This window comes from Lissotriton helveticus, chromosome 6, assembly GCF_964261635.1.
Source record: "Lissotriton helveticus chromosome 6, aLisHel1.1, whole genome shotgun sequence".
NCBI lineage: Eukaryota > Metazoa > Chordata > Amphibia > Caudata > Salamandridae > Lissotriton > Lissotriton helveticus.
Window position 1 is genome coordinate 719,974,870 of NC_136067.1, and position 14,071 is coordinate 719,988,940.

The following is a 14,071-nucleotide window of genomic DNA, read 5'->3' on the forward strand; positions in this document are numbered from 1 at the left end:
AAGTGCATTTTGAAAAGAATACGCCAATTACCACCAACTACAAGTTGGTGGTAATTTGCGAATTCTTAGTAAAAAATCGCAACACTGGGGAGGAGCTAAGATGGCGACTGAGACGGACGTGTAGGCTCCCGGCTCCGCAAGCCTTTGTCTCCCGCGACGATATCCTGACCTCCATCCTGTGATAGCGCTGCGGCGGGAGGACTGTGACAGTGCGCTGGTGTGGTTCGCGTTCCTCCGAGGTTCCTGCCTGCTTTGTAACCGGAGATATCGATGAGACTGTTTGTCGGCCTTTGTAGCCCTGGAACCGGGACCTGTGTTACCGTATGCCGCCGGAGGCTGCTGGGGCGACGGCGGACGGTCGAGCTGGAGCGGAGCTGGCATTGTGAGACGCGCTGCCTGCTGTGAGGGAAAAAGACGGACCCTTATGCGACCTGTGCACATCGGCCGAGTGGGAGCTCATTCTGTTCCTTTCTCCTTGTGGAACGCTGAAGGTGAGCTGTGCTGCGTTGACCCCATTCTGGCGCTTGCCTGGCCATCGTGGATCACCCCCGTGTATTCCCCCGCCTTGAGCCGCAGAGGAGATGACACTCGCTGTGGGTTGAACAGTGTTAGCGTGTCCGGACAAGATCGGCGGCTTTGACTCCAGCCTCTCGGTGTCGGTTTCGCCCCCACATTCCTGTGCATCCCCTGACGGGGTGGCAATGGCGGCTGGCTCCTTGACTGTGGGGGTGAGTGTCTCATCGACTCCTGACTGTGTCGCCCTGCATGGAGGTGAGCGGTGTGTTGGACCGTGTGTTACATTTCGTATCACGGACTTGTTGGATCTGCAGCCTGTGTTAACTTATGGCTCAGTTCTTGCCGCTCTTGCCGATTTGCAAACTGAATGGAGGGAGTGCTCCCGAGTGCTGAGTGGGAAGCTTGATGATGTTACACTAGCTCTGGGCAATGCACCACTACCCTGCTCTCAACGATGTGCTGACCTGCCTCCGCTGATTTCTGACCGCGCTACGGTGCTGCCACACGAGTGCGGAGAGGATCGGTCCTTCAGCTGTGTTGGTGCTTGCGGACTGCAGTCCGCCTACCTAAGCGGCGCTACAATGTTTCCCTCTCTACCGAAGCCTGCGCCCTCACCCTTGATCTCGCTACTTTTGTTTCTGACGCCGCTAACACAGCTACCTGTTCCCCTTGTTGCCTTTGTCTCGCTGGCTTGGCTATCCCTACAATGTACTGCATTTCATCGGGCGAACCTGGAGATGCCCCTTCTTTGGGCCAATGGAACTGTTTGTGACTGGCGATGTCCATTTTGTTTTGGTGCACATCTCCTTTACCGAATGTGGCCATTTTGTTCCTTTGTTCTGTCTGGGGCGGGTCTTCTTTTGGCGCCATGCTTAGGGAGACGCCCACGGACTGGCCAGGGCTAAGGGATTCCTTTTTTACAACTTGTGATTGATCGGCCGGTGGGGACGCGGTCTGGAGCGTTTCCACAACACGTACTGCTGTGATATGTGATGATTCTCCTCATTCCATCCTGTGCTTGATTCATTTTGCTGTTGTTTTTATATATGGGGTAGAATTCAAATGTGTGGCGGAGGAGTCCGGGAAAATTTGATTATGCCCTCCTCCGGTCTTATGTGGTTTCCTTTTTCTTTTCTTTCTTTCTTTCGTTTCTATATTTCGGGTTCTTTATTGGGCGACAGGCACACTGCTGGGGGGGGGGGTAGGCCGTAGCCCCTGCATGCGTGTAGGGTGGGGGGTAGGAGGTGGGGATTTTTATTTTTTCCGTTTTCGTTTCTATGGGCCTTATTTTTCTCCTTTCGTCTCAACTCTTTTCTTTTCTTGTTTCCAACTTGGGTCCGCGGGTGGGTTTGATACGGGGTGGGTAACGATAGACATGATATATACCAGTTGTTTGATATTCCTGTTGCATATATCCTTGTGCCACCATGCTGAGTGGGGGGACTTCACTATTTGCAGATATTCGCTCAACGATGTTGCCAACTCATGTTGTAAGAGGATTGCACGGACTCTGCTTATCTTTGTGTGCTATATTTAAAAACGTTTTATAATAGGGAAAAAGTCTTTAAAATTAACCTTCATTGCTCCTGTTTCTCAGGAACACGATGGTATCCAGTGTAACCCTAATTGATTGTCACTTTGTGTAGATGTGCTACTGAGTCGCCGCATTGCTTGCGATATTTCTTCGAATGGTATCGTGGCCGGCCGGGTGGTTGTGGGCCCGTATTTGTTCTTCTGCCATTTCACAATAAAGGTTTTAAAAAAAAAATAAAAAATCGCAACACTGAAATGCTTAATACATTTCAAATAAGAAATGGCAATTTGCCATTTCTTAAAAGTCTCGCAATATTAAGGAATCGAAAAATTTGCGATTCCTTAATATTGCGAGGCTTTTTGCATGATACATTCCAAATCCCGTTTTTTTTGTCGCAAACGCTACTATTTTGCGAATCGCAGCGTTTGCGACAAAAAAACAGATGATACATCTGCCCCTAGATTCCTTCCCTTTTAATACCTTCAATAATTGCCTTGCTTTCAGCTTTTCTTGACATTCTCAATATAACATTTTCCTTAACTCTATCAAATGATGAATATTTTCCTTTTATATTCGGTTCTATTGAAGTGTGTACATTACAACCTCATTGTTCTCATGATACAAGGGTCACAGTTTGTAGAGTTATGTTTTCTGGTGTTCATGTCGGCAGACTATGTTAGCATCAGAAGGGGCCAGTGGTGATGAAGGTAGAGCTTTTCATCTACAGGTCCAGATTTCCCAAGATTTTGCATCAGGGTTGAGTAATTTTTTTGCAGGAGCCAATGCAAAATATATTGTTATATTTTATAAGCCACAAAAAGCCTGATTTGCGTGACGTTTTTGTTAAAAAGTAGAGCAATGCAGCGCATAATGCTACCTTGTGTTTCCTTGTGGCAGGTAGGTGTTACATGGGTGGAGCATGGGTGTTCCTGTGCATCCACTCATGTATCTTAATGCAAACCCATATTTACTTAAGCCTTGTAAACTTGGGTTTGCACCAATATGGTGTGCCTACCTGAGGTTGGCGTTAGAGGGAGAATTATCTTTATTTCTTTTTGTTACTTCATATTTGCATGTGTGCTAAATCTGCAGCACACATACAAAGAAGAATATGACTCAAAGTATAGTTTTTGTACAACAAAATATCCTTTGTGACATGACACAAGGGTGCTTACGTTGGTGCAAGTGGACCAGCACTAGGAGAGAGAAGAACTGCACCACATCCTTGTAAATGTGTCTCTGTTCTGCTCTCTCCCATTCATACAGTGTAATGCAGTAACCTGATTTGTTGCCTTGCATGAACATTTAGTAACTCTAGCCCCCACACACACACATATCCAAATGTGAATATAGAGGTACAAATTTTACATTTCGACAGTGGATGTTATCAACATAATTTTTATGGCATTTCTTAGTGCCGATGTTGTATAATGGAAGCTATGAGACATTAGCCTGCTCTCATTATTTTATAGGAAATCAAAAGAATATGATGATGGAAAGAAAATGGCGGCTTGTGACCATCTTAATGTACCCCATAATGAACAATTAATTCAGGGTAATTTTACACACAAATGTCCAGTGTGGAATGAATCCTTGGTAATGCTTATTTTTATTTTCACTATAAATCAGAATCACTAGCCTGGCAAGAACAGACCCTTTACAGGTGGCGTTCAGCCTGAGCATCAAAACGTGAATAAACGTGCAGCAGAGCAGAATGACTACAGGACACACAACAGGCCTGGATTGGAAATGACCACAAGCGGCCACTACCCCCTCTATTTATATCTTTGGGTGCGCACATACTTGAGTGAAGTGTCCCGCATCAATGGTAGTGACCAGATACCGCACTTAGCTTTAGTTTTTTTAATTGGACCTAATGAGCTTAAGCTATATTCAGTAGGAACTGAATGTAAAATACCCCAAAAACGGGCCTATTCACAAACTGTATTTTGTAGGACACAGAAGTATTACTAAAATACTTAAAATGCTAATCACAAACCTATGAGTGTATATCTCCACCTCTCCTATCTTTTCTATGGGGTGATCCTCACACATGTAACTTTACTACATAGGGCCAAATTACGATGTCAGTCGGTAAGCCTCGCTCGTCCGAGGCTTACCGACTGACATGGTAGGTTTACATTCCAATCTCTGAATTATAATGTCGGCTGTCGGAGCATAAACCGGCTGGGGAAATAGACTGGGTTCCGATGGGCTCAAGGAGCCCGTCGGCCAGTTGGAAGCCGCACATTATCTCCCGAAGACTGCGGTTCCGCCGTCAGGATTATGATGTTGGTTTCCGACAGCCTTCCCATGTCGGCCTTTCGGACATGGAAAGGCTGTCGGAAAGCGACATTGCGGCCCCTAGCAGGGTTCCCTTCTCCCCTGGCCCTCCACCTCCCTGCAATGTGTGCCTGCCACACAGTACAGGGATGTGCAAAAACTTCCATTTTACAATGGGAGCTTGTGCTGCGGCTGGTTTTGTACCGCCGCACCATTGTAAAATCCAAGTTTGTGACCGTACCATGAGTGGTCATATCCTAATTTAGTATGCGGAACCGTCAACCTATGGTTGGGTAGTTCCCTCACTGAAACGGTGCGTCTGCCTGACATCGTAATTAGGCCCTTAGTAGTAAATAGGGGACAGACCAGGGGAAGTGGCTGTAAAAAGAGGCATACTTACTACTAAATGGGAGGGGTTTAGGGAGGTGTTAGCAAAGGTTTATGGAGGGCAGGGAAGGGTTTATGGAAGAGCGTGCACCCAATCACAAAAAAAATAAGCACATAGCTGTACACAAACTGTACTTCTAAAGTACTACAGACCAAAAGAGACCCAAAACAGTAGTACATTACTCTAACTCAAAGCTAGTGGTAGTAACTTAAAGCTCCACATGAAATAATATTGCATTACATTAAATTAGTACACATATTTACAAATATAAATAATTTATATTTCAATGTTAAATCGAAAAACAAAACATATTTATAATTGCATTTTAAAATATTTAGCAATCTTTTTTAATGTATAAATTAGGATATTCATTTTTAATATAATGAAACTACTTTTATTGAATTCTATACATCATTGTTAATAATTATTAATGCTTACTATGAAAGGTGTTTTTTTTAGTTAAGTTGGGAATTTATTTTTTAATTTAAACTCCAGAATATAATTTTTTATTTAATGTAATTTATTTACATTCATTAAATAATTAATTCAAAATTCAGTTAATAGTGGTGTAGCACTTTCGTATTTTGTTTTACATTTAAAATAAATATAAAAAACAAATTTACATTAATATATAACATAAAAAATATTTTAAATAGTTTTTGTCAAGTTAAATACAATGTTTTGCTTTTCCCTGTACTTACCATAGGGAGGATCCACAGTCAGTGTTGGAGATCTCCCTATTGTTAGGTATAGGGAAAGGGAAATTTAGATGTTTATAAATATTGTAAATTCATTTTGTGTTTTTATTTTAAATGTAGAACAAAATTCAAGTATAATTAAATAATAAATGTTTTAGTCTGGAATAATTAAACATTTATTTATTTATTTGAAAGTTTTATATAGCGCGGACAAGATCTTTGCAGATATCAGAGCGCTTTACACAGATGGGTACATGAGGGAGCATAGTCAGACAGATATATCAATAGATCAAACAGTATAAGTAGGTGGCTACAATGCCAATCAAGTGGGTAAAAAGATAACAATACAAATAATCACAGGGATCAAACATGTAGTACAGATCGGTGCATATAGTCTTACCAGAGTTCGAGATAATAGTTCAAGTGTATTTAGCCATGAGGATAGCTTTTACTTCATTTTTAAAGAGTGTAGTGGAAGAGATAAGCCTGGTTTCGGGAGGGAGTGAGTTCCAGATCCTAGGCGCCATTCCTGAGAAGGAGCGCTTATATGTTTTTTCCTTCCGGAATCTTCGAGGTTTCAGCAGAAGATTGTTTGTGCCTCTAGTGTTTCTAGCTCCGCCAGAGATTGTCAGTTTCTGAGCGAGGTAGCCGGGTGAGTTTAAGTGTACCGCCTTGTGTGTCATGCAGGCGATTTTCAGATGAATTCTGGCTTCAAAAGGCAGCCAATTCAGGGATTTCAAGTCAGGGGTGATATGGGAATGCTTTTTTGATCCAGTGATGAGTCTCGCTGCAGCGTTTAGAGAAGCTCTTAGGGGTGCGGTTGAAGTTAGGGGGAGTCCGCAGAGGGCGATACTGCCGTATTCAATTCGGGGGATGACTAGTGCTTGTACTGCGGTTTGGAAGTCTTTGGTTGGGAGGAAAGGTTTGAGTTTCCTCAGAGTATTGATCTGGAAGTTTGCACCCTTTGTTGCCTTGCTGATATGTTGCTGCATGTTGAGATTGGTGTCAAGTGTTATGCCTAGAGATTTTGCTGAGTCCATGATGGTGGGTTGGACATTGAGTGCACAATTATTATATTCATTTATATGGTCAATTAATTTAAGTAATTTAATTTAATATGCCATTATTTTTTTTGAGCTTTAATTTAAGTCGCTACTTCCATTGTTTAATTTGGGACGGTGTTGCAGTAGCAGTGGTAAGCTATTTGCGATGCTGGAAAAAGTAGTGCAGATGGGACACACCGGCATACCACTGGTTCAAATAAGCACTTAAGGTAGGAGTAACCACAAAATATTGGTGATTTCTCACAAACTTACAAATTTGTACAGCAACACCCATGGCACACCCTTTTCACGCAGTGTTCTTCATGAAAGGGACACATATTCACAAGGCCATGAAAAGTCACGCAAAGTGGCTTTGCGTTACCTGGTAAATATGCTGCAGCACATTGCGCCGCCAGAGCCTCAAAAAAGTGAGGCTCCGGTGGCGCAAAAGTGCCACTAGGGGTCTCGTAAATGAGGCCCATAATGCTTAAATATCATTTGGGTTGGTTTGTCTGAAGAGGGGAATTGTGCAGACAGTGGTTTAGGATAAACATGCAATTACTCATTTATATTTTCCCCTTATTTTCTTCACATGGAAACAGCGTTCGTTGTGAAAAAAAACATTCTCCTCTGCAGAAACAGCATTTTTGGGTGCGCTTTCCCATAATTATTGCACCATTTATGCGCCTTGTCACTAGTGAGTTATGACAGCGGACGGACTCAAGGGACAGGGAAGGCAAGCAAATGTACAACAGTGGATAAGGTACCTCAGAGATGTTAAGTCTTAGGACAAGGAGACACAGAGGTGGGGTACACAGGGATCGTAACGTATCAAACTGGGCTGGAAAACAGTATACACCTGGGAACAGAGAGAAAGGACTCGGTAACAGCAGCAACGGGAGGAGAGAAGGGAAGATCAGACTCAAGCAGAAGAAGACAGACTCAAGAAGCCAATATGACACCAGCTTCCGGTGGTGGAGTCAGGGGAGCACGGCACTGCTTACATAGGGCAAGATAAGGCTTGTTGGCAGTGAAGATTGCTGCGAAAGGCCTATGGGTAAGATTTACAAGAAAGTGACGCATCTATAGAGATGCGTCACTTTCCTTTCCTGTGCCACACTGAGAAACCCTTGCGCCACCATGGATGGACCGTATTTAGAATATGGCGCACCATTGCTCAAGGATTGACAGATGCCTCAAAAGTCTGACGCATCTGTTGGGGCAAAAGTCACGCATTGCTGGAGTCGTGTTGCAAGCACAACGCAACTTCAGCAATGCATTTTGAGGCCTATTTCCACTACACTGCTTAAAGCAGGTGTAAGGTTGTGACGCAGTGGCTTCCTAGAAGTGACGCCAGGAAATCTTGCAAATTTCTCTGCGTCACTTTTACAAGGCTTTCCTGCATGGGAACGCCCACCCTGCATACATTATACCTAACACAGGTATAATGTGACGCCGGGCTTTACAACGTGACCATCTCCCGAGATGCGTCACGTTGTAAATTGGTGCGTATTTTTTACGCTGCCGCAAAAGTGTTGAAAGGTGTTTTAAAATGTGCCCCTATTTATTTAGCTTGAAGTACTAAACATATGTGCAGTATTCTTGAGTGGGGGTAGAGAGAGCCGGTAGTGTGGCTGCTCCAGAGGTTTTATGTAGAACCAGATGCACATGTGCCGCGGCGACCTATCGGACAAATGCAAGCTGAGCATGTGATTTTTGTTTGTAATTTTTAAAAGCAATGCAGTCAAGCGGTGAAGATGCATACTGCTGCTGCTGTACACAGTATATATCACACAATTGTTCATCTTAATGCAGCAATGAAACCTTCCTCCGACCAGTCAGGTAGCTCCCCTGACAGCCACTGTTCCCTTTCTCTGACTGGGGCTCCCTGTGTGCTTCTGGCTGTTGCCTGGGCTGTGCTGTTGCCTGGGGTTATATTGTGAAATAAAATTGTGACTCACCCTGGAGCTAGCAGCAGAAGCAATGCAGCCAGCAGTACTGGAATAATTGAGGTACTGTCATCAATGTTACATCACCAACCTATAGGGTTTGTGAAAAATCCAAGGGTCACACAAAGAACAGGTGCAGCACAGGAGTCACGCCCATTTGGCAAGAGAGTGCTAAAGGTGTAAAACTATGTAGCATACAAACCACAATGTGTGAAAATCGAGTTTGAGCGAATATTTGTCATTTACACATCACTAAGTAAAGAAGTAAAGTGAATTGGTTTGTTCGTATTGAAATATTTTTATACTTTATAATTTCAACAAAATGCTTCATTTGTGCTTTCTGACTGCTGATAACGTTATGAAAGATGTGTGCAGTTCATTCAAAGATACTTAAAATGTGTTGTGTGTTACAAAAATAACGTCCTGTAGCCTTTCCTTTCAAAACAGCAAGACAATCACATACAGCCTGATTCATCAAGGGGCCGTTTTGCGAGCCCCTAATAGCGATTCATAGCGAATCGCTATTAAGGACTTGCAAAACGGTATTCATGTAGGAATTGCTAAATAAATAGCGATTCCTACATATTCCTTATTTGCGAGTAGCAATTTGCTACTCGCAAATAAGGAATAACTCCCCATTCATTCCTATGGGCCAAAAGGCCCATAGGAATGAATGGGGAGTATCCCTTATTTGCGAGTAGCAATTTGCTACTCGCAAATAAGATAGCGATTTAAAGGGTGCCAGGGGTGTCCAAAGGACACCCTGTAGCACCCCTTAAATGCACATTTGAACAGGTGTTGCGCACACACATGTCCAAAGGACATGTGTGTGTGTAACATGCAAAAGAAAAAAATGCACTTAAGTGCTTTTTACACTATTTTCGCAATTTACCACCAAGTCAGACTTGGTGGTAAATTGCGACCAAATATTGCAATTTCGCAATTTCTAATTGGTTGATGAATTGCATTTAAGGAATCTCTATTAGAGATTCCTTAAATCCAATTCCTCGCAAATATGCGAATTCTTAAATAGCGATTTTTGCATTTGGGATGATGAATCCCAAATGCAAAAATTGCACTCGCAAAAGGCAAGATTCTGAGAATCTTGCCCTTTGCGAGTGCAATTTAGCTTGATGAATCAGGCTGATAGTTAATTTTAGAAAATCCTGAGAAAAAAGCAACCATTTTCATGTTAGAAGAAAAAGCAGCAATATGCCAATGGGCAGAGCCTGACTTTTGACCTCTGTCTCTGATTGCACAGCAAATGTGACATGATAAAAACAATATTCAAGCTATCTTTATTGCTCAATCCCCTTCGGAACTCCAGCAAGGCTATCTTGGTGGTGCTGCAGCACCCCTTGAAGCTCTACTTCCAGTGGCTACGACCGCAGCTAGATACCTAGTGCATGTCCACGAGTCAGGCGAGAGACACGGGCTGCTGGAGATCAGGCCATAAGCAGTAGCGAGGGAGTGCATGGAGTGGGTAGCTGTGCAGCACAGAGCACTCACATTTGGGAGCACTCAAGAGTCTGAGTTATGAGGACGGATACCAACTAGCATGTGGTGGGAGACCATGCCGAGGATGCTGTTGCGCGCAGTCATTGATGCAATGGTGCTTCCCCTGGTACTCTACTCATTACATGGCATTTCACAGGGTTCGGGGGAGCACTGGTGGACTCACTAACCCTGTGACCTGACCCTGACAACATCACTGGTGATCGTCCTGGGTGACTCACTGATGAGCAGCCTGACGCCTGGAACAGTGACTGGCCCACAACCAGGGCTTGAGATGTGCACCCACCCAGAGGGACATTACAGACTGATAGACGAGTGGAAGCAGAGACATTTTAAGGGATGGGCAAAACGGGCACTGGCCCAGGGCCTCAGTCTTTCAAGGGCCCACCTAATAGAGCCAGCTCTGTTCTGCAGAAGATCTAGCCCTGATGAGCTTGAATAATTGTTAAACAGATTGTTTTAAATACCGTTTCCTTTAATTTAGGTTTAATAATGTATGATAGTCTGTTACAGACATTTTGCAGCGATAAGTTGTGTTTATGTTGCATGTAAAATCCATTAAAAAAGTTTCTCTCTAATCAAACCAGAACTATCACATGGGAGAAACAGGAGGGTGTCACGGAGATTATTTGCTGTAATATTAGTGAGCTGCTGCTGTGTTACCATATTGAAAACACACTGCACTATCCCTGAATATTAGATGTAATCCCATTTAGAATTTGGACTAGTGTGTCTGTGCACTGTCAGTGACCTGGCCAAAGAGAGCATGAAACAACTAAAATTGATCATAAATTCAAAGCTGTTCTGGACAGCATCCCCTAAAAATAAATTTGACCCTTGGCCCGCAAAATCCTTAAGCTGTCCCTGAGTGGAAGTCCGGGCAGCTGGTGGTCGAGAGAGTGAAAGTTTTTGTGTGTTTGTGTGTGTAAAACAGCTGCCCCCCACAACCACAAACACAAACAATTTACACAAAGGGACCTAATCTGAGTCTCGTAGTCCGGGGACCACCAGACTCGTGGTGGTGCAGTGATGGCGGATCGAACCAATGCTGAACTGGCGGTCCGATCACCCCATTAGGAGTTGGGCAGTTAAACCGCCCTGGGACCGCCGGCTCCACCAAGGAACCGCCATTAACTGGCATTGAAGCGGCAGTCAGAGGCCGCAATATGCTTGGGAGGACCACTCCGATCCCACCAAGTATATTATGAGTTTTCTCTCCTCCAGGGTTTACATGTAAACACCCTGTGCCTCAACCGCAAGTGGATGCACACAGGGGGGCATAACATGTGCCCCCCCTGTGTGCATGCACATATGTTCCTGTACCGCATGGACATTCAAGTTCGTGCCGTGCAGGAACCTCGTAGTGCGGTCTCATTGTGGTGCGGCATCGCCGCCGGACCGCCACACCTCCTGCCCACCAGACCACTGAAAAGTTGTTCTCTGCCGGGTTGGCGGTGGCGTCCTTCATTGGAGCGGTGGCGCGGCGGTTTGCACCGCTGCGCCACTGCTCTTCTAAAAGTCGTAATCGGACCCTAAGTGGCAAGGAAACGCCCAAGACATGTCGTCCATGAAGAGGCTCACCGGGATTTAAGTGACTGTTGGTGACATTTTAAAGTAATGCCACCTCTACTGAATGGGGGAGTTAAGAATGGGCTCTGCCCTGGAAAGTTTAAAAAACACAAAAAAAGAAAAACAGAAGGCAGTATACGGTGCACTTGACAAACACATTTCTCAAATAAAATATATAAAAGCTATGGGTTTTGAAAGTAATACCGAAGGGGTGCTCATAAAATATATCAATATTCCCAAATATTCCTGAGTTTGCCCTCCCCAAAGTATTATATATTTGTGATAGAAAATACCACCCCGATGCAAACTTATGATGACCGAAAGTGGCAGTGGTAGAATAAAAATGCAGGTACAAAGAGTATTCTTCACCATCAAAGGACCGGCTGTGCGAGATTATTTTTTATATAGTGCTTCACACCAGCTTTTGCGTTTCTAAGGAATGGAACTTACAAATGTTATTAACTTAGCTTACAGCCTGCCGTAGCGGTCTATACCGGCCATTAAAGGCCTGCTTAACAAGAGAGTGGGCCTTTATCGGCAGGTATAGCCCAGCTACTGCGGGCTGTAAGGCTATTAGAACATTCTGTCCCATCAGGGCAGAATGTTCTATTTAGTGAAACAAAGGCCTCATGGAGCCCGAAGGGGTCGAAAACCCTCGAGCTCCGTGAGGCCTTTGTACACAGTTGTTGCTGTGAAAGATAAACATTGGAGCTCCGGGCTTTTACCAGCCATTAGAAGCCCGGAGTTACTTCATTGTCTTCAATGGAGCGCTCAAAATTCCAATGTTCTAATATAGCTTTATAGCCCGCCGTAGTGGACTATACTGCCCATTAATGCCCCCATCCAGCGTTAAAGGCCCAGTGGAAGGCCTTTAACAAGGGAGTGGGCCTTTAATGGCTGGTATAGGCTGCTACGGAGGGCTATAAGGCTATTAGAACATTCCACCCCTAGAGGGCATAATGTTCTAATTAGTAAAACAAAATCCTTTGTTGAAATCCCCTCATGCTCTTGGAGGCCTTTGTTCACAGCAACAGCTGTGAAAAGAAACATTGGAATGTTGATGCTCAGGCTTCTACCAGCCATTAGAAGCCTGGAGCGCTCCATTGTATTCAAAGGAGTGCTCAGCATTCTAATACTAAATTAAATTACACCACATCTTTACCAGACTCAGTAGATGAATGGTTGCCACCTCATGACACTCAGATCACACCGGTAAAATGTTTACCTCACATACCCATCAATGTTAAAGTTTTCTGTAAAAGTAAAACATAAGTACCTGACTTTTTAACTGTGAACAGATGCACCTGCTTCACGCGATAATTATTCAGAAACTTGTATCACAAGGAGAGTGGTGGCAACAATGTGGGTAACGGGAATTTATGGCAGATCCCGTTTCACACAAGGCAAGGCTTGTTTGTTGATGTTGAATCCCCCTCATGTAGTAAATGATGTAGATTTCTATTTCGCATGCAGTGTCAGGATGCAGGCATGAAAGGGCTCCTGTATAATCGCTATGCCTTAGGATCTAACACCTTAAGTTATTTTTATTGACACTGCCTCAGTTCTTGCACGGGATGCGATTTTGAAGGCAACATAGCAGCAATTGCCTGAAATTCGCAAGGTATCAGATGTACTCGCTTTAGAGTACGAAGAGGAGCGTAGATTTTAATGCAAGCTAATCCTTGGTAAATCCTGTTAATTCCGGGAGCTGCCCCACTGCTAGATTTGTGGCTTAAACAGTATCTGCTGAATCAATGGCCTGGCAGATGTTCATTGGAGAAATCTGTTGGAATTTCAGCAACAGGACACCTTTGGGTATTTGTGCGCTTTACAAAATAAAAATGAGTCAATCAGCATTATATATTTGCACAGTGGTGTTAACTCTGGGATTGGGAAACAAATGTCAGACGCCCCGGACTGCATCACACGTCATTGCTGCTTTTGGACCACAGGGCCCAGCTGTAGCTCGGAATGCCTTACCTGACAGAGCACTGCCCTCTGCTTCCAGGCAATAAATTGAGCGTTGCAGCAGCTCGGAAAGAGTAAGAAGAAAGTCACATCCGCGAGGCTCAATTTCTTTCTTCTGATGGTACCAATCAAGTGCTTAATTTGAGCCAGTGGTTTCCGGTGTGCAGCACCGGCACTTAATCATCAACACCGGTGCTTGAGAAACTAAAGCACCACAAGGCCAAGGAACTTGAAGTAGGAGTAAGTTTAGAAGTGTGATGAATGTCAGTAAAGAATATTCCTAATGTTTGTGAGTACTCAAAAAATTGTAACCTTGTCGGTGTTCAGTACATTTTCCACCTCCCTCGAAACTCATATGGAAATACCCATTTAAATACCCGTAAGCTTGCATCTCTAAGTAAGGGAAATATTCCCATGAAGCACATTCGAAAGGCGGAGTTAAAGTCAATCTGGATGCGTTATTTCTGTTCACAGATGCCAATCTTTGTGTATGTTAGCATTGTTTGTATGTGAAACAAGTATTGTGACTGAGGCCTCCTCCACTATTGGAATGCTAAGTTGACCCCAACAAGGAAAGTTGCATTGTACACTGACAGAGTCCAATGGAG

General features: G+C 44.0%; 1 protein-coding gene across 1 annotated transcript in view; it reads left to right on the forward strand.

The window, feature by feature from the left end:
- FAXC (failed axon connections homolog, metaxin like GST domain containing) overlaps window positions 1–14,071 on the forward strand; it is a 341,056-nt gene that overhangs the window by 201,213 nt on the left and 125,772 nt on the right. The gene's annotated exons all lie outside the window — the stretch shown is intronic.